The following is a 20617-nucleotide window of genomic DNA, read 5'->3' on the forward strand; positions in this document are numbered from 1 at the left end:
TACCTGATTCAAGAGACAGCGTCCTTACTGATACAAGACTATTTCTAATTAAATAACACAGATGAAACAAAATGTCAGGAGCAAAAGATGTCCTCCTAATTCCAAGCCTCAGACTCTACCATAGAAGTACATTCTTAAGAATAATTAATGTTGCCCCACAGCCATCACTTAGTACCCTTTGGCTTACAACTATACATGAGATGTCAGGGCAGGCATCTCTCAGAGCAAGTCATAGATGGCATTGCCACATTGGAATAAGACAAAAGCTAATTCCCAGTGAGATCTAAAATCTTGACTGCCATGGAAACATATTTATTAAAAGAGAAAGGATCATACTTATAGGAATTCATATTCTCATAGGTTTGAGGTGAGATATTTTCATGACCATCAGATGTAAGCATCAGATCTTATGAGGAGATATTTTGAAAGTAAGACTCTGTCATTAACTCAATAAATTTTTTGAATCAGAATATACTTTCTCAGGTGAAGCCCACAGATGAATGTCTCATTGTTTACCCAGCAGCCACTTGGTGCCAAGTGCTTTGCTGACTACTGCAAAGAATACAGAAGGAACCTCTGACATACTTTCCTTTAAGAGGATTGCAATCTGTTTAACTGGAAAGGTAAAGTAGTAACTGGGAAATATTTCGAGAATAATATTTAAACTTCGCCAATATAATTACAGGAGAACAGATGCTGTATGGAGCAGATCTCCATGGAGGTGTGACCTGAAGTGAGCCATAAAATGAAGAGTGGGACAGGAGGGCACTGGAGGAGGCAGTGAGCACACAACAAGGAAGGAAGGGGCCAGGGAATAAGGCAGGATGAGTGAGTGAAAGGAAACTGTGCTGGAGCAAAAAACCCAGAGGAGCTGAACTGTGTGCTGGTTAAAAGGAGAAACACTAAGGTTGACAGTTGATCCTCTGCCTTCCTGTTTCACAGTCACTTCTCTATGTAAGACACAGATCTCAGATTTCTTCAGTTTAAAATGAGCTATCTGACTTTTCCAAATCCTCTGAAAACATTTTGCTAAGCCTATTTCTGGGGGCTCCAAAATCACTGCAGATGCTGACTGCAGCCATGAAATTAAAAGATGCTTACTCCTTGGAAGGAAAGTTATAACCAACCTAGACAGCATATTAAAAAGCAGAGACATTACTTTGCCAACAAAGGTCCGTCCAGTCAAGGCTATGGTTTTTCCAGTGGTCATGTATGGATGTGAGAGTTGGACTGTGAAGAAAGCTGAGCGTTGCAGAATTGATACTTTTGAACTGTGGTGCTGGAGAAGACTCTTGAGAGTCCCTTGGACTGCAAGGAGATCCAACCAGTCCATCCTAGAGGAGATCAGTCCTGGGTGTCCATTGGAGGGACGGATGCTGAAGCTGAAACTGCAATACTTTGGCCACCTCATGCGAAGAGTTGACTCAGTGGAAAAGACCCTGATGCTGGGAGGAATTGGGGGCAGGAGGAGACGGGGACGACAGAGGATGAGATGGCTGGATGGCATCACTGACTCAATGCACATGAGTTTGGGTGAACTCTGGGAGTTGGTGATGGACAGGAAGGCCTGGAGTGCTGCGATTCATGGAATCGCAAAGAGTCAGACACGACTGAGCGACTGAACTGAACTGAACTGATTATTAGTACAACCAAAACATGTTTCCTCAAAGCACAGTGAATTCCAGTTTAGATGTATGTACACTATAACAGGGGGCTTCCCTCATCGCTCAGCCAGTAAAGAATCTGCCTGCAATGCAGGAGACCCAAGTTCGATTACTGGATTGGGAAGAATCCCTGGAAAAGGAAATGGCAACCCACTCCAATATTCTTGCCTGGAGAATTCCATGGACAAAGGAGCCTGGCAGGCTACAGTCCATGGGGTCACAAGAGTCGGACACGACTTAGCGATTAAACCACCACCACCCACACTCTAACAGGGCTTCCCAGGTTATAAAAACCAGGGTTTCCCAGGTTAGTGGTAGAAAAAAACCCTCCTTGCCTGCCAATGCAGGAGATATAAGAGATGAGCATTTGATTCCTGGGTCAGAAAGATCCCTTGGAGGAGGGCATGGCAACCCACTCCAGTATTCTTGCCTGGACAATCCCATGGACAGAGGAGCCTGGCGGGCTACAGTCTAGTCGTCATCGTCACGAAGTCACTCAGTCCTATCCGACTCTTTGTGACCCCTTGGACTGTAGCCTACCAGGCTCCTCCCTCCGTGGGATTCTCCAGGCAAGAGTACTGGAGTGGGTTGCCATTGCATAAAGTCAGACACGACCAAAGTGACTTAGCACACACACATTCATTGTCTGGTAACACATTCCACAGCTGGCAAAGTCAGTCTTGAATCTGAGTAGCTAACACATCAAAGCACTCCCAGTGATGGCCAGTCATGGTGACATACACACGGGCAAGTTTCAGCCAACTTTGTTTCATCTTCCGCTGTAGTCCTGCCAAGTATCGACATCCTGACATACATATTACTTTATTATTATAAATCATGATCCTTTTTCTTTCGCTTTAAATTACAATTATGGAATTACATTGTTTTCTTTTAGAATCTATGTGTGTAATAAGTTATATTAAAAATAAATTTTATCTCAGGGTAATAAGAAGAGTTATAAAATGTTTATAATAAAGAGATTATTGACTCAAAGTTGAGAAACATTCACGCAGACTATTTTCCCAGTTGTTAAGAAAGTCAGTTTACAGCATTTTTTCTTTAACATAAGAAAAGCAGTGCGTATATAACATGTATACTTTGATTACTTTGGAGATAAGCATTTACCTATAAAATCATCACATTCCACATCATAAACATATCCATCACCCAAAAATTTCCTACCACCCTTTTTATGTACTATATATATATATATTTTTTTTTTCTTTTACTGATTAGAACACTTAAGAAAATATCTACCCTCTTAGCATCATTTTAGTAAAGCTTTTTAAGCAAATACAAGACTGGAAGTATGGGCTTCCCTGGTGGCTCAGATGGTAAAGAATCTGCCTGCAATGTGGGAGACCTGGGTTCAATCCCTGAGTTGGGAAGATCCCCTGGAGAAGGGAACAGTTACCCACTCCAGTATTCTGGCCAGAGAATTCCAAGAACAGAGGAGTATGGGAAATACAAGGCTGTGATCACAAAATACAGGCCTTAAAATATGTCCAAGATTACTGTCCATATTTTAATTCATAGTAATTAAAACATGACAATAAACTTTAAAAGTGTTAAAAGCATCTACAAAATTACAAAAGAAGCTTGTCATTTTTTTCTCTGTCCATATATTCTAAAGGAGGAGGCAAAGGTATTTCCCCATAAAGTCAATGCTTTATTTCTTGAACCTTTTAACTTATTTTTTTTTTAACAGTTGTTTATTTTTTATTTTCTTGGTCACGTTACTCAGCATGTGGAATCTTAGTTCCCCAACCTGGGATCAAACCCTCTCCCCTTCCACTGGCAGCAGAGACTTAACCAGGGAAGTGCTTTGCGTCTTTTTAATTAGAAATTTACACTCTACAAGATGTTTTTAAAATGAGATTAGTATCATAAACCTTATGCTGTGCCATCAGACTAATGACTTTTATCTCAAAAGTTACTAGATAAAACAAAGTTCCAAACTAAACACAAATGTGGTTATCAAGTCACTGAAATTATGAAAAGAGCTGTATCCCAAAGATTTCCCTAGCATATTACCATACTTATGTTACTAATAAAAGTCAGCAAGAATAATATATAATTAAAAGTTGCATGCTTGTTCTTACTGTGTCAAATAATTTTGTTGAAAATTAAACATTTCTTTCCATGCTATCAGTTTCAATTAATATATAATGATCATTTAAAAGTAATTTTAAACGAGTTATAATATATTTTATTTAAAATAATATTTCTGGAAATTTAAAGTATTTATTTTCTTTGAAAACCCATGATGTTTGCAGTATTTACTGCAATTTTAGAAATGAGGTTTTAAAAGGCTGTCCTGGTCATTAGAAAACAAAACAAAATACCAAAGGCAGAGCTAGACAGTATCCAAGTCCTTTACATTCCACTCATTTGACTTGCTCTCATCACAGCTTTTGAAAATTAAGAAGCACTGTACTCGAAAAGTATTTGCATTTTAGTTTAAAATTCAAAAAGTTAAAAGCAGATGAAAAACTAGGTAAACAGAGATCATGAAAACATGGTTGAAAAAGAATAATCTCACCCTCCTAGAAAACTTCTTGTATTATTCACATGTCACTTTTAACCTCAGAATAATCCATTCCAATATTGACCAATAATGTACATATTCTATTGTGATATACTCTATTCTGTTCTTCCTTTTGTACCCAAGAGGATGTCTCCATGTGTGAAAAGGAGACCCATCTCTAGGAGACAACTTTTTACTCTTGCTGGCCTATTATTCTCCCTTAAAAGCAGAATTATTTTGATGATGTGTAAAAGTATTTTAGTCTCACCTTGACATTGTTCATAGACTTTTTCTTCAATAAATCATAGAGGAAAACACTGTAATTATTCTTACAATATGTACTGCAATTCCTCTTCCTGGCCCTCCACTGTGAGTGTTCAAACACAACATTTCTTACCGCCATTTCCAACCCCTCTCCTTCTACATACGTATGCACACATATACATACCACCTTCTTTCCAATCTTTACTAAGACAGGATGGAACTTAAGTATTAATCAAGCATCAATATATGGTTTTCGTTAAAAAATGCGATTCCTCCTTTCTTTTTTTTTTTTTTGTCCTTTAAAAATTGCCATGTTTTATTTTACACAATTTAAAAAAAAAAAAGCCCTTGTTTCTCATTGCCCTTGCATATTTTCCTGCCATCTTTTACTTTTCTCTCTGAAAGCAGAAGTATTTTTATGACTTGAGGATTTTTTCTTTTTTTTTTTTTTTTTTTTGGTAATTAATTTATTTTTTATTGGAGGCAAATTATTTTACAATATTATATTGGTTGGTTTTGCCATACATTGACATGAATTCGCCCCGGGTTTACATAAGTTCCCCCTCCTGAACCCCCCTCCCACCTCCCTCCTCCCTTTATCCTCCTTTCTTTAAAGAAGAAGAGATCTGCTCAGTTACTCAGTAATCAGAGGCAAAATTAGTTGGTGCATGCACTTTATTACATGTTCCACATGCTTTCTGCATTTCCTAATATTCTTTAAATGGGTGCGGAGAGCTTACTAAGGCAAAAGGATGGCTCAAGGTGGTACCATAGTCAATATTCACACATTATTAAACAAATATGTACTAGGTGCAAGAAACTCAGTTTATTATTATTCAGTCCATATTGCAGAGGTGAACAAAACCAGGCACAGTCACTAGCCTCACAGACACTGATAAAGTGCATGCATGCTAAGTTGCTTCAGTCTTGTCCAACTCTTTGCAACCCTATGGACTGTAGCCCACCAGCCTCCTCTGTCCATTGGATTTCCCAGGCAAGAATAATGGAGTGGGTTGCCATTTCCTTCTCTAGGAGATCTTCCCAACACAGGGGTTGAACCTGCATCTCTTATGTCTCCTGCACTGGTGAGTTCTTTACCATTAGTGCCACTGGGAAGCCCCAAGTGTTAAAGTAACTAAACAAGGGCATTATACAAACTATGGCACAAGATGTCATGTGAGACTATAGAAGAGCAAGATGTGCCTTGGAGGAATCAGAGAAGGCATTCCAGAGGAAGTGAAGAATAAAGGGCTATAGTCCAAGAGGTCGCATTGGAATTGGACACAATTTAGCAACTAAACAAAAAAAACATAGGTTAAGCAAGAGGCGACCAGGTAACTGGGGGTAGGATGATGCAGGGATAGGGATCCTGGAAGAAGAAAAAAATTTTTTTCAGTGGTCACATAGAAAAGAAAAGAGGAAGGAAGCTAAAGAAATTAAAGATGTCCAGAGTGGCTGGAGGGCAGCATAGGCGTGGGAGTGATGGTACTGGAGGCTGATTAACTGGAGATCAGAATACACAAGGCCATAAGGGGCTGGGAAAGGAGGTTCTAGGTCTGTCCTCTTAGAGAACCAGGAAGTCACTAAAGAGTTGAGTGGTGATTTAGTCGCTAAGTCATGTCTGACTCTTGTGACCCCATGGACTGTAGCCAGGTTCCTCTGTCCATGGGAATTCCCAGGCAAGAATACTGGGAGTAGGTTGCCAATTCCTTTTACATGTAAATGATAAAAGAATCGCTGAAGCAGAAAAAAAATCTGCCCAGTTTATAAAATTAAAAATACAGCATTCAAAAATATTCTATAGATAAATGCAAGTTAATCTTTGTTGGAAAACATAATTACCTAGTCATCACACTTTACAGTTCAAAGTTAGCAGTCATGATTCCACAGATTAAAGAGAGAAAAAAGAAAGAAAACTGGGGAAAAAAATCTGATTATAAGCCTGTAAATGAATTGACTGAATTAAGGAATATATACAATATAAATTATATTAAATATAAATAAATTATGCATCTATATCAATAATATAATAATATAATATAATAAAGGAAATTGTTTAGTTTAAAAACTTACAATTCTACTTTTAAAATATAACAGAAATGTATAAAACCAGAAATTACATACACTTATAAGCTAATATCTACTACACAGAAGAGATGGCAGATTTGGAAACTCAAGGTTTAAATCCATGAAGTTTCCCTAAGTTTTTGATGTTACCATTTTTATCTTGATCTAGACCAGAATTGTTCATACTAGCACAACTGAAATAGACTTATAATGATAATTCACTTATAATGAACTTTTGCAAATGTTTAATATGCAATAAAGTAACCCTGGTAATTTTAAAATATTGTGCTTGTTTATAATAGCTACTGTTAATAACATGCCAAAGGAGAAAAGCAATGCACAAATGTTTGCCTTTTCTCTGCCTCGAAGCATACTGAAAATCCACATTTAAGAAGGGAAGCAGGGAAGCTCAGTTTCATTCCACTATTGATCTATCAGACAAGAACTTAATCAATCTTCTTTATAAGCTATTAAAGCTGAGCTCGAGAAATGAACTCACCTGACGCATTCAACATTGATTGCCTCTTTCTAAGGACTGAATGTGTCAGTCTTATCTACTACTACAGCTGTGATTCAATTTTTAAGGGGCAAGATTTTCCCTTCATTAGTTTCCCCAAAATGTTCCAATTAAGAAAAAGCAGTTTTGATAGTGATCCATAGTGAATGACAAAAACAAAATGAAGACCATCATCCTCAAATTCAGTCACAACCTGCAGAGACCAAAAGCATATGTTCATCTAAGGAAATTCAGCACGAGACCCAAAACCCTGCTTTAGTGTGAATTCTAGAGAATGCTCTAGCAGCACAAACCAATGCTGAGACCTTAAGCTCAAATAAATCTTGGAAATTCAAAGGGAAACTCAAGGCAGCTGTAAATCTGTCTTTACTGCATATACATTTCAGCCAGGGGCTTCTATGTGTAGTATTAGGTTATGTGACATCCCATTTAGCATCTAACTACATCATAAATAGAGGCAGAGAGGTCATTTTATATTTACAGGGCACCCCCAAAGTGCTAGATGCTATACACTGGGGGTGATGGGGAAGCCCCTACATTTTTAGTTTATTAGGAAAGGTTAATAACACAAATCCTCAATGACCAAAGAGAGTTCCCTTTCGCTCAGCTTTCTGGTTTCTATTTCCTCTTTCCAGGTCCCCTAACAGTCAAGAAATTAAATACTGGGAGAAACAGCAATAAAGAGTTGTCTCATGAGGGTATCTGCCCACTTCAGTATGGAAATACGGTCAGCTCCCTAATATCATAAGAAGAACATTTCCCCTGGATCTGTTGTTAGCTTGTCTTTCTACAGTAGATAAGAAATATTACAATATCCAGTCCCAATCCTGACTTCTCCTGCTTTTCCCTCTCTTCTCTGCAGATGTAACTAAGCTCCACCACAGACTACTGGCCTGGTTTGACAAGATCAGATTTTCACTGGCTCGCCAGTCACACTCACCTGAATCATTTCACAATATTCCTAATGAGTTCACTCTCGGACAGGGATGGGAGCAAGCACAGAGAGAAGCCAAGGACAAAGTTCCATATCAGAACTATCTCCTGCACACTGCCCCCAAAACTGTCTTCTGGAAAGCTTCTCTAAAGCAGGTTAGGAAAGGATTAGATGGAGCCACACTGAGAAGCAGCAGAACAGCCACTGGCTGGTTGAATTCCTTCCTCAGCACTGCTCACCTAGTCCAGCACCCTTCAGCTTCTGTCCGAGCAACAGTCAACCTCTCTGCTATCAAAGGTGCTATTCTATGTGTGAATTCCCTTAGAAATCCAAGGACTTAATGCCCTCAATAGTTCTAGAAAACCTAATACATTCGGGAGGATGGGATGCAGTATGGGATCTAATGTTTATTTATTGCAAAAGTCAAGAATAGCTGGAAGTCCATTAAGAGGAGGTTCAGCAGATTATATTAATTTGTAATTAATTTTCAGTGGTATTTATGAGAGAACCCTTTAATCAGCATAATTCAGACTTTGGAAATTATAATATTAACTAATATTAATTAAATAATAATTTATAAATTTCAATAGTTTTAATTATCTTTTGATTAAATTACCTGTTAGTCAATTCCACACTGCTTTTGATATTAATTAGCTAACTTAAACATGATCTACTGAAACTACTCCCCCGTGGATTAAGGCATATTGTCTAAACAGGTCAACACTGAGATACTTAAGTGTGACAAGTTAGATTGCCTGATTAGCGAAATTAATTGTTTAAGGTACTGGCTTTTTCATTCTCAATCTGCCAGCGGGTAAGGTCTTTAAAATATGCCCTGGGTTTCCCTAGGCCCGAATTCTGAAACAACCCACATTCTGTGCTTCCCCCATTCCTCCCCAGCTCCTTCCCTCTCTATTCTGTTACGGAACAGCCTGGTCTTCTGAGACCTAAATTAGTGTCAGCCTATTAATCAGCCAACAATATATGTCAGAGGAAAATGAAGTTGCAACCCCACCTCCCTGTACCAGGCCGGATGGCTCTGCCCCTCTCAGCACGCGGTCTCTGCCAGTGGAATGGGACCGTGGGGCCACAGCTCAATTTAGATCTCCTCTGTGCGTGACAACCAGCACAGACCTCATTTTTTTTAATGTTAATATTTAATTTAAAGCCACCAACTCTCACGTTCTCAAAAATGAGCATGGCATTGACTGTAGGTGGTGCCCTCTCATGCTAGCTAGAGTCACGGTGGTCCCCGATCCCCACTGCCCACCCCCAGCATCCCACTTCTGAAGTTCAGGGCCTTTGGAAACCAGTTACCCAAGTGAAGTTCATATTAATCATGAGTGTCATCCAATAAGGCAGAAGGATATACACTAAACAAACAGCAAGAGAGGGATTTTATTTTTTGCCTCGTGAGACATAAGAAACTGTTTCCTCTGAGGAAACACCGAGTATAGAGTCTAAAAGGACATAATCATGGTCACAGATCGTTCTGATATGGGGGGGAAAGCCTCACCAAAAAGGTGTTACAAAGAGAAAGTGCAGGTGACCATTCTGTTATTCATATTATAACACATATTATATTCTAAATAATTTCACCCAGAACTCCCTATTTATAATGATTAACTAGGATAAATTATGTATAAGAGCACTTGACCTTCTCCAGACAGTATCTGATATGAGTGCCCAGCACAGGAGGTGAGAACAGTATAGCACTTGCACATGAAAAGCCATAGCAGTACATGAAGTAAAACAAAATTGCACAAATGAGAAAAAAGAATTTGCAATGTCCAAGTGTTGGTTGTTACTTCTGACTTATGTTACATAGTTTTGCCATTTATGTAAGCTAAGTGTACATAAGTAAAATGTACATGATACAAGAAAGAGTATAATGTAATCTTCTGAATTATTTTAATATTTTATTTTATTTTTATATCTACTATGGCTTTTTTATAAATCAGGGTCTACTGATTTGACTATTATTTTTTAAAAAGGGAAATGAGTTGTTTCCTTGCCAGACACAATACAGAAAATTCTTTTCTAAGCATAAAACTTATGGTGTATTTCTGAATGTACGATTGAAAATTTGTTCAAATGACAAAGAGTGTTTGTATAATACAAATGACAAATTCTGTTAGATATTTTGATAAAAGGGGCAGGGAGTGGCAAGGATAGGGATAAATGATCATAATGTGAAATTTTTAGAAATATATAATTTTATGTTTATTAAATTCATAAACATAAAACCATGAATTATGAAAAAAGGAATTGACTGTCTGAAAATACTCGATCTAACATGACTCAAATCTTCAGCTATAGCACAGAGAGAAGGCTAACTACCAGGTGGGGTTCACTGGGAAAATATCACTTAAAGCAACACATTAATTGGAAATCACTTACAATGTGTGAAATATAAAACAGTTGCAAATAACCATAATAACAAAGGTCCAGAAATAAGAAAAAAAAAATTTTACTGAGCAATCAAAAAGAAAACAACCATAGTGAGAAAAGTCCAGAGATGGCCATAATGAGAAAGGTCATAACCATAATGAGAAAGGTCCAGAAATTAAAATAATAATGAGAATAACCATAATGAAAAAGGTACACATATGAAAAAAATAAAAAAAACTACTGAGCTATAAAAAAAAAAAGAAGACTCAAATAAATGGAAAGATAACAGTTCTCTTGAATTGGAAGACACATCATTGTAAAAAAAAAAATGCAAAAGATTTTCAAACCAATACATAGCTGTACATAGTTTCAGTTAAAATCCAACTGTTTTCAATTGGCCATTCTAATGATCACCTGTCAAAACTAAGTAAGAAGAATAGGCATGAATCAATACAAATTTGAAAAGAGTATTTGGGAAGGAATTGACACTGTCAGTTATCAAAACACATCACAAAACTATAATGATTAAAGCAATGTGATGCTGGTTCCAAAACACCAATCGGGTAAAAGGATAGAAAAGAAATCTTTGCAAACAAATGCAACAAGGATATTAACTGTTACAAAGATGGGATTTCTATCAGTGAAAAAAGAAGCAAGGTCCTGGGATCAGGAGAAACTATTTGGAAACAAAACATGTCTCATACTTATGTCATATTGTATTAAAAAGTAAATTAATTCCTCCGATAATCTTCCAACAAAATTTTCATCAAGTGCCTCCATATTCTAGGCACTAGCTGCACTTCCCAGACATAGAACAGTGAGGGAAGGAAGAAAGGAAGAGAGGGAGGAAGAAGGAAGGGGAGGGAAGTAGAGGAGAGAAGAGAAATCTTTGACTTATATGAGTTCATATTCTGGAGCAGTCAGGCATATTGGGGCAACAAAATAGTTAACCAATCAACCAATTAATCAATAATATAATTTAAGATAGCCATAAGTGCTTTGAAGAAAACTAACTGTACTCTCAGAATGTAAAGTAATAGGAGGGTTAAACCTTCCTGGGATAGGATGGTCAGAGAGGGCATTTCTGAGGAGCTGATATTAGAGAGGAGACCTAGATAAAATGAAGGTACAAACTTTGCACATTTGGGGGAAGCACCTTCCAGGCAGAGGTGACTGCAAGAACAAAGGCCTTGAGGAGACAGCATGCTTACATGTTCAACAGCTACAAAGTGGCCAGTGTGGTTGGATCAAGAAAGGAGTGGGAAGCCAGGAAGCCTGGAACCAGGTCATGCAGGGCCTCACAGGCCACGGCAAGAACTGAGCATTTTGTTTTATCTGTGATGGGGGGGTGGGGTGGGAGTTGACACGATCTAATTTACATTGATGAAAGTGAAAGAGGAGAGTGAAAAGGTTGGCTTGAAGTTCAACATTCAGAAAACAAAGATCATGGCATCTGGTCCCATCACTTCATGGGAAATAGATGGAAAAACAGTGGAAACAGTGTCAGACTTTATTTTTTTGGGCTCCAAAATCACTGCAGATGCTGACTGCAGCCATGAAATTAAAAGACGCTTACTCCTTGGAAGGAAAGTTATGACCAACCTTGATAGTATATTAAAAAGCAGAGACATTACTTTGCCAACCAAGGTCCGTCTAGTCAAGGCGATGGTTTTTCCCGTGGTCATGTATGGATGTGAGAGTTGGACTGTGAAGAAAGGTGATCGCCGAAGAATTGATGCTTTTGAACTGTAGTGCTGGAGAAGATTCTTGAGAGTCCCTTGTACCACAAGGAGATCCAACCAGTCCATTCTAAAGGAGATCAATCCTGGATGTTCATTGGAGGGACTGATGCTAAGGCTGAAACTGCAATACTTTGGCCACCTCATGCGACGAGTTGACTTACTGGAAAAGACTCTGATGCTGGGAAAGGTTGGGGGCGGGAGGAGAAGGGGACGACGGAGAATGAGATGGCTGGATGGCATCACCAACTCTGTGGACATGAGTTTGAGTGTACTCCGGGAGTTGGTGATGGACAGGGGGGCCTGGCGTGTTGTGATTCATGGGGTCGCAGAGAGTCAGACATGACTGAGCGACTGAACTGAACTGAACTAATTTACATTTTGAGAGAATTATTGTTTTGTGAAAAGTGGATGATCAGAGTCCTGACTGAAAGCAAAGAGATCTTGCTGTGATCCAGATGGGAGTTGTGATGACCTGGAGATAAAGTGATCATAAATGAGTGGATTCAGGACACTTTGAAGGCAAATCCAACAGGATTTGCTTATATATTGGATGTGGGACATAAAATAATCTGCATGATGCAAGAAAAAGGAGCCAAAACAATATCATCATATTGATAATATAAACATTTTAGCTGAAATGAAAATCTGTGATAGAATACAAAACAAGGAAAGGCTTTCAGATAAGTAGAAAAAGATCATTTTTTCACTGGTGAAAGAATGGTGGAGGATTCTTTAAATCATGTATTCAGAATCTGAGAATGGATTCTGAACAGGTAGATAGACAGTTAGTTTGATGGGAGGCATCATTATCTATTCAACCTTAGTTTCCTCTTCTGACCTCTGTCCCCAGGAGTAGGTGCTACGTGATGCGTTAGAATGGAGGTCATAATAGAAAAAAAATATTCAATTCATAGTCCCCAAAAGCCATTTCAATAATTCTTTCCAACCTCAGCAACCATCAGCTGCTTTACCAGAGTTGCTGATAAGGTGAAACAGTTGATGATTTAAATTTCTTCTCCTCTTATTTTCTCTGCTCATATTCTAGAAAAAGGGCTAAATGCTGTGAACTAGTCAAAAATTAACCATCCAAATAATAAAGATGTGATGTGGCATGTATTTATGTGATAAAATAATTATATTGTGCTTGAAAAGAAAAGTGAAAGTGAAGTCACTCAGTCATGTCCAACTCTTTGCGACCCCATGGATTATAGCCCACCAGGCTCCTCCATCCATGGAATTTTCCAGGCAAGAGTACTGGAGTGGGTTGCCATTTCCTTCTCCAATATTGTGCTTAGAACTAGCTAAAGTCAAATTTAGCAACAGTGCTAAAGTTTTGTCACAATTCCTATAAATTCGGAAGAAATTTTGATATATAACTAATGATAACATTAAATTTGGTTCTTTGAGTTTATTGACAATTATTTTTATTTGACTGAGGTAAAGATAATATGTAATATTATTACACACAGTCTGACTTACCAAATGTTATTAGAGAGATAAGAAATAAAAATTGATCTTGAAAATTGAGCTAAAAATATTGAATTTTAAATAGTGCCTTTATTCATTTTCAAGCATATGCCTATATTCATATTTTTACATATTTCAAATTTTCTAACAATATCTAATTATTAGATGTGAGATATACAGATTTATCTCATTTTTGTCTTTTATCTAAGATTTTACAGAGCTCGTAATAATATGTCAACAAAATTGGTGATTGTACCTTGACTTGTAAAGTAAAACTCATTTTAAGAGTATCATAAATCTAACAGAGCATGTCTTGTGTTCTGATTGGTAGAAAATTGGATATTAAACACTAGGGACAAACTGATCTTCTAATTCTGGTACTTGAGTAAGTACTAAAAGAAAAAAAAAAGGGGGAGAAAAACCATTACCTAGAGTTGATAGTTTAACTGATCATGATCAATTTGAAGTGCTTATTGCTTAAGTAAATGACCTTTGGGGTGATTTCATTAGCTCCACATATAGCAAAAGGTTATATCTGAATTCAATTTTATGATTGAGTCTAGGCACATAAAATCTCAAAATAGTTTGAAAGGGTGTAAAAAAAAAAGACAAAAAGATTCTTTCTGAGACAAAGGCTAGACTGTAAAAATCCCAGCTTGCTTGTCTAATTATTGGCTTTTTGTGTGAGTAAATATTTGAGAGAGGAATGACAATGCTCTGATATTATCATCACTTTGATGTTTGTAGTTAAGAAATCACTTTAAAATTAGCTACCAGTTCCAACTTTTTAGTATTATAAATTACAGATTTGTTACCCCTGGATTTATTTTACTTGTTTGATGAAGTCTCTTCACCTTTATAGAACTGCAATACCCTATGATGGTTTGATTGGGCTCTAGTGAATTGGCCAAAAAGTTCATTTGGGTTTCCCTGTACCATTCTAAGGGTTGTTGTTTTTTTTTAAATATCTTCCTCTCCTTCTTAAAAATGCCACAAAGCAAATGCTTATTATTTTATTAAATTAAGATATGTCTTAAATGCTTGTGAAAAGAATTTTACATGCTTCCTTGAGACATACCAGGCAGAAGACAGATATTGAAAGACAGATTAGGCATAGAAACTTCCAATTCTCACTTGTTACTGGTAGATGAAATAGGGCAAAATGTTATATCCTCAAATTAGGAAGAATAGGGTTGGAGGAAAAAAATGCAGAATTTTTTTTTTAATGAAGGTATATCTTTATCCAACCGACCTTGAAACCAATATAATGATTCAGTTTCTTGATGTTATATTCTCTTCAGTAATCAGTGCTTTTTAGGATACTAAGGTAGTCCCCATCATTTATATTAGCCTGTTTCCTAATAAGTCTCTTACTTAAAAGTTCAGGACCATTTTTGTATTCCTTTCCACTCTCATGATTTCTTCTCCACTTTCTTCTCTCTTCCTACTACAGACATTTTCACCACTGGGGCCAATTGCCCAAACCTCAGTCTCAACCTCTTCTAGGGTCTTCCCAGGTGGTCCAGGACAGACACCAGAGGTCAAAGGGGAAGGGAGCAGGAAATGATATGTCCCCTCAGAGGTCCCTCTTTCCTCTCCAACTCCACCTCACTCTGGCGTCCACATAAAGGACATCTAACTTTTACTGAAAGTAGGGTCTGGCTGCTCGCCACTCAGAAACCAAAAGAGCAGGTTGGTGAAAAGGAAAGTTTGCTTCATTTCAGATGCCAGCAACGAGGCGGGGAAGGGGAAGGAAGAATATCTGTCCAAAGGTTGACTGCCCCCTCTGACAATCAGTGGGCAAGAAGTTTTATAGGCAGAGGGAAGGGCTACATGCAGAAACAGCACAGTCAGTTCTGACAGTCATCTTGAAATTGGTCATCTGTGGTCTGATCAGCATCATCTTGATTGTTTCAAGTACAGTTAGTCTCTAGTTCCAGGGTTGATTTGTTTCCATTTGCTGAGGCCAGTTCTTGGAATTGTGGCAGCTTTATGTCACGGCTACAGAGTCTGGTCATCATGTAGTTAACTTCTCCACGTGGGGTTTCAATATCTACAGGACAGCTCACAGGTTATGGCTCAGAATATTATCTACAGCCCGTGAGAAGGAACTAAGGGTCCTTGACTATGCAATGACTACATTACTATTCTTTGTTTTCCTTTGACTATTTTCCTTTGTTTCTGCACGTTCTCACTTTTCTCATTAAACTTATTCTTCGCCTTAAGTTTTTTCCCACAGACAAAAGGCAGATAGAGGACATGGGGATGGATGAGCGAAGACCATAGTGTCCTGCTCCATTTCAAAACTAGTTCCTAAGTCACTAGATGTGTGACAGTGCAACTACATCGCCTCTCTGAACCTCAGAGTTTTCACCACATGAGACTCAAAACTTCTGCTCTACCTTAGTAGGGCTGCTAAGAAATCTTCTGAATGAAAAGCATCTGGGGGAACTACCTGTTACTTCAAAGAGTTAAAAGATGGCTATTAAAAATGCTATTTTAAAAGAAGCAAGAATATCAAGCAGAAAGGGTGGGAAGTGGAGACCTGGCTTTGAGTACCAACAGTGCTACTTCCTGGTTGCGAGCTCGTGGGTACTTCACCCAACCTCTTTGCACATCTCTAAGAGTAGAAATAATGATATTAGCTTATCTATCACCCCAAAATTTTCTATTTCCTCACCTGTAAAAGGACTAATAATGATATTAGCTCACTGATGAGAATAATATTTACCTCAATTTTACTGCAAAAAATTGAAACAATAATTTCCAAAGTCCTTTGTGCAATACAAACAGAATATAGTAGCCCTTGTTGGGCTTCCCTGTGGCTCAGATGGTAAAGAATCTGCCTGCAATGCAGGAGACATGAGTTCAATACCTGGGTTGGGAAGATGCCCTGGAGAAGGGAATGGCAACTCCTTCCAGTATTCTTGCCCAGAGAATTCCACAGACAGAGGAGCCTGATGGGCTACAGTCCATGGGGTTGTAGAGTCAGACAGGACTGAGCAACTAACACAAGTCTTTGTTACATAAAGTACAGGATATTTTTTCTTAGTGAAGAGCAATGATTCCTGAGGAACAAACAGTATAACCTTTTTTCTGAAACATTGGTAACTTTTTAATAATTTTATTTATAAACCTAGCACTGCAAAGTATGAGTCTGTGATTATTAAATTAGCAAGTCAGTGGATTGATGGGATGGAATAAAACTATTTTTAGGCTTCTGTGGTTTGATGGATATTTGAGGATTTTTAAAAAGAGTTAAAAAAATACAACTGACATAAGGATAGAGGCTAGCTTTAGGAGAAGGTTTGGGTTGTGACCGGGTTGCTAGTGGGGGTAGAACAGAATTTCTAAGGTGCTGAGAATGTGACCAGAATGAGCGCTCTTGACCAGAAAGAGAGCTCTAGGCAAGTTCACTCAGAAATATTCATTAAAGCTGTGCTTTATGTTTTATATGTATTTACTAATTTTGTGATGTAATTTGAAATTTACAAACTTTGAAAACCAAAAGAGAAAATGTCACTGACAATTCTGACGACTTTTCAAATTTATAGTGCTCTATGGAAAAGAAGGATTCAACATTTGTTTATACTTTCCACTTATTTTAATGGCAAGAAATCATTCACACTGAATTTTCCAATATAATGAGGGTGTACGAACATGAAGAAGCATGGGCCTTGCATGTCAGTATTTTTATGATGCACAACAAGAGGTTATTAATTTTGCACACAATAACTTGCACAAACCCATTTCTTGGAGTTGATATTTATTTCCATATGACAGAATATAGAGGATATGGGATAATTAAGCCCCATACATTTTGAAGATTTAGGAACATAAATGACTATTTTGGCCATGTCTAGAATTTTGGAAATTCTACTTTTCCCTTTTTTTCTTTTAAAACATGGATCCTCTTCCTGCTTCCATCCCCCTTTCCAGGAAATCTTTCCAACCAAACATTAAAATAAGACTGTTTTATATAGTGCAGTAGGTAAGATTCAGATTCTGGAGCTAGACTGCCTGAATTCAAATCTCATGTGCCCCTTCTATTCACTACTATATTACTTTGTACAACTGTGCCTCAGTTTCTTCATCTGATAAATGGGCATAGTAATAGTACCTATGTCATAGAGTCATTGTGATTCAATACATGAAAAGTGTCTACGACCAGGCCTCATACACATAGTAAAGCTTAATCAGCACACTAGAAAAGAGATCTTCCTTTGAGATCTAGCCATGCTCTTCTTCTTCTTCTTCTTTTTTAAATAATTTTATTTATTTATTTACTTTTGGGCTGCTGGGGCTTTGCTGCTGTGCGGTCTTTTCTCTAGTTGCAACAAGCAGGGGCTACGCTCTAGTTTTGGTGCTCGGGCTTCTGATTGCAGGGCCTTCTCTTGTTCTGAAGTATGGACTCTAGGTCGCACAGACTACAATAGTAGTGGCATGTGGGCTCAGTAGTTGTCACTCCAGGGTCCTAGGGCACAGGCTCAATAGTTGTGGCACATGGGATTGGTTGTTCCGTGGCATTTGGGATCTTCCCAGATCAGAGATCGAACCATATCTCCTGCATTGGCAGGTGGACTCTTTACCACTGATCCACCAGAGAAGCCCCCAGCCGTGCTCTTCTGAAGCCCAAGATTCCTTCTTATTTAATCAAGTTTCTCAAGTCCTTCTTTTACCCATTTGCTTGTTTAGGAATAGACACTGTTAGTATTATTTACTTCGTTGCATTTTTCTCTGATCACTTGCTACCTGAAACAGATCTTATAATGTGTTTTTCTTTCATGATACGAAAACTAAAACAGTTTGGGGTGGATGGTTCATTAAAATGTCATTTATTTTCTGCCTCTAAAAGGCCAGAGGCTTCTCATTCGTCATCATGCCATCCCACCCCTCCTTCTTCTCAAGCAGCAGTGAGTTCTAAAGTTCTCTTTCATTGCTCATGCCACACAAACAAGTGCTTTATAAACCATGTGGAAAACATTTCAAGGCATTTGGAAGAAACCACTTTTGTAGCCAGTTTGATGTTTTTCCTTTTTGGTAGAGGCAGAAAAGGAAGAAAGATGAGGTGGCTAACAATGCAGAGTACCTAAGAATGTAACCTTCACTACAGTATTCCTTCAGATGGTACAAATCACAGGGTATGATTGCTAGGAGGAACCAGCCCTCTGCTACAGGTATGGACACTGAGTTTCAGAGAAGTCATCTCCTTCCCTAACATAGGAACACACACTGAACAGAACCAGGCTTCAGGCCTCAGGACCAGCATCCTTTCTTTTGTCTAGCTCATAGTGTTTCTCAGCCAGAGTGTCTATGCTGTGATATTTCAGAGGAGAAGCAATTGAGCATAACCATCCACACAGCTGAACAACAAACATACATGGCTTTTATGCAGTAAGGTACGATCCAGTGGAAATACCACTTCCATCTTCAGCTGTGCAGATAATTAACATTTTCTGAGTGCTGAAAGCATACTCACATACCTTTAATAACTCCAGTAACCCTATGAGAAAATGCACTTTCTCTTGCCCAAAGCCACAGAGCAAGTAAGTAGTTAACTGCCAGGCTCAAGCTCAAGTCTTCTTTAAACACTTACTTACATTCTTAAGCAAACCACTCAACAATTACAGAAGCCATATTAGGTGCTCAGTGCCAAGAGGACAGAGATTAGAGAGCTCAAACCAGGTAAACATCTTCAAAGAATCAAGGTAAGCACAGCAATAGAGACATGCAAGGGATGCAACAGAAGCCCAGAAAAGGGTCTGGGAACTTTTTCAGAATATGTAATGTAAGCTAAGTTTTAAAGAAAGGTGTTAGCTAGACCAGGAAGTAGGAAAATGGCCGTTAAGTGACTGAAGAATGTGCAATAGAAATAAATAATAACAGCTGCTTTATGTTAAACACGTGCTCTTCTTTGTGCTTCACCCATTTCAACTATCCCATACTACAGAAATAGTCGAAAAACTCAAGGACCAGAGAAGTGAAGAAATTTACCTAATGTCACCCAGAGCTTAGATTTCAACTTAAGACACTCAGGCTTCAGGAGTCCACATGCTTAATCACTGCCCTATATTCCATCACTCACATCATGTGAAAGAAGAAGACAGTGCTTGTTTAAGGACAGACCAGTTGTCTAAATTATAGAAACAGAATATGCATGAAGTGTAGGACCTAAGTTCAGTTCAGCTCTGTCCAGTCGCTTAGTCGTGTCTGCTCTTTGCGACCCCATGCATTGTAGCACGCCAGGCTCCTCTGTCTGTGGAATTTTCCCGGCAAGAACACCGGCGTGAGTTGCCATTTCCTTCTCCAGGGGACCTTCCAGGTATCGAACCCATTTCTCCTTCAGTGGCAAGCATGTTCTTTACCACTGAGCCACTAGGGAAGCCCACCAAGGAAGCCCACATACATATATACGTACATATATACACACACACTCCAATACTTTGGCCACCTCATGCAAAGAACTGCATCATTTGAAAAGACCTTGATGCTGGGAAAGATTGAAGGCAAGAGGATGAGATGGTTGGGTGGCATCACCAACTTGACGGACATGAGTTTGAACAAGTTGGTGATGGACAGGGAAGTCTGGCGTGCTTGCAGTCCATGGGGTCGTAAAGAGTCAGACACAACTGAACAACTGAACTGAACTGATACACACACACACACACACACACACACACATATATGTACATTTAAGTAATTCTATTTTGTGCGTGTGTGTGTGTGTATAAAATAGAGCAGGATGTTAAAAGAAACCACAGTGAAGCTTTTCCATGCTCAAGTGAAAATGTTGGTGGGAGAGAAGTTTAAATTCTCAGCCTCTTCCCCCACTCAAAAGCCGACAACCTGTCAATCAGCAGGGAGGCACCTCACCCAGGACTGGAAAGGCAGTCACCTAACTGCTCCCTACCAATTTAGTTACGGATTCGTTCTAACTCTTATTTGAAGTGCCTAGAAATTAATATAGTATTTCCTGTACTCATTTGCATTGCCTGCGGGCTGGAAGCGCCCCCTGTGAGGGCCACCGAGTTAGGCAGAGAGCTG

Source organism: Moschus berezovskii, chromosome 11 (genome assembly GCF_049115385.1).
Source record: "Moschus berezovskii isolate FMDL1 chromosome 11, NW_MosBer_1.0, whole genome shotgun sequence".
NCBI lineage: Eukaryota > Metazoa > Chordata > Mammalia > Artiodactyla > Moschidae > Moschus > Moschus berezovskii.